This window comes from Bombus bifarius, unplaced genomic scaffold (assembly GCF_011952205.1).
Source record: "Bombus bifarius isolate JDL3187 unplaced genomic scaffold, Bbif_JDL3187 scf7180000008463_frag, whole genome shotgun sequence".
Taxonomy (NCBI): domain Eukaryota; kingdom Metazoa; phylum Arthropoda; class Insecta; order Hymenoptera; family Apidae; genus Bombus; species Bombus bifarius.
In genome coordinates, this window is record NW_022884670.1 from 8354 (window position 1) to 9935 (window position 1582).

Genomic DNA, 1582 nt, shown 5'->3' on the forward strand with positions numbered 1-1582 from the left:
TGACGCTTAATGCAACTGGTAAACGAATTCCACTTTTCGGCTAACCTGCTATGTGCAGGGATACTGGCACGGGAGAGGATTAAAGCTGGGTACAATAAATATTTGTCCTCGTTGAACGGATTTTTATTTGAATGTAGAGTTGCTTAGATTATTACCTATATATATATTTTATTAGCTGGATATATATATTTTAGCGTTGCTGGATTGGATAGGAATGTGAGATTTTTCGTTGTTTTATATAAATTTATTTTTACGTTTGTTTAAAGTTTAAACATGATTCTATCTTCAAAACTCTTCACGGAAATAAAACGAGATCGATGATAGGAAGTTCTAGTTTGATTCTCGAGTGCAACGAAATTATCAGAGAAGAAGGAATTTTCAAAATTAATTTTCTTACCTTGAGGACAAAAGTGCTGTCGGGTGCCATTACTTCGCCTGCTCCGGTGATCGTTGGTGTTTTACTTCTGGGTTTTTTTTTTTACTTGAACTTGAATATAGTTAATTTCCAATTTTCTTTATTTATCTTGTCTAGATACACGCCTTACAATTTACTAATCTGATTAATACAGTAAATGCTATATGAAAGTAATAACAAGCACGATAGAAATGAGTACAAAGAATTAAAATAACAAAGATCACAATAATGAGCACAATATGGTACGTAAATTATAATAAAAAGCGCTCTGCTCTATGTTGCTACGCTTATTTATAATGCCATCCCCCACGGGGTGGTGGTCCACTGGGGGTATGCTTCCGTGGGAATCGGGATGTTGCAGTTTGGATTTCTTGAAATCGTACGTGAGAGAATGCGGGTTCCATACGTCGACTTAGTTCCTATCAGTCCTGTGCTTCTGCTGAGCTAGCGTCTAGGAGGCTCGAAGCATTCCATGCTGATCTAGTCCTTCCCGCGAGAATCTTCCACGTGCTGTACCGTGGGAATTATCTGTGTTTCTTCGGCGCGTGCAAGGGTTGGCGGCCGCAGCATCATTATCACTTCGATGCTCGCTCGGGCAACACGCGCGACATCCGCTGCTCTCCCACTACAAGGACCTCCTTCTTTGAGTTATTTTTGCATAAGTTTGGATATTCGCATATTATGGTTGTTTTTGCGATTTTAATGTTTTTCCCCTTTTGTTGTTCCCCTAGGCTTTGGTGATCGACGTTCGGACAATGTTTGCGGAGGCATTTCCATCAGAGGTTTCTTATTATATTATTTTTAGATGTATTTTGTTTTTATGTACGAAATATATATATATATATTTTTTATGTATCTATTTTACATTTGTTAAATATATTTAATTTTATATTTCCCCCTTTTTAATTAATTATATATATATATATATTTTTACATTTGCATTTGACAGTGTAGTCGCTCATAGAGTCTATTAAAGAAAATTGTTAACAATATGCTTTCATGATTTGTTTCTCGCGCCTGTTTTCCATTAATCCCTAATATTCCTGTCGCCATGATGCGTGTAAATCCAACATGGCTGCTCATAAATGTCATCAGTAAAGTTTTAGTAACGGGACTTTAGTTTTGTTTGATATCGAAGTAATTTTTCGTCTGTCGCTCGTTTTTCCT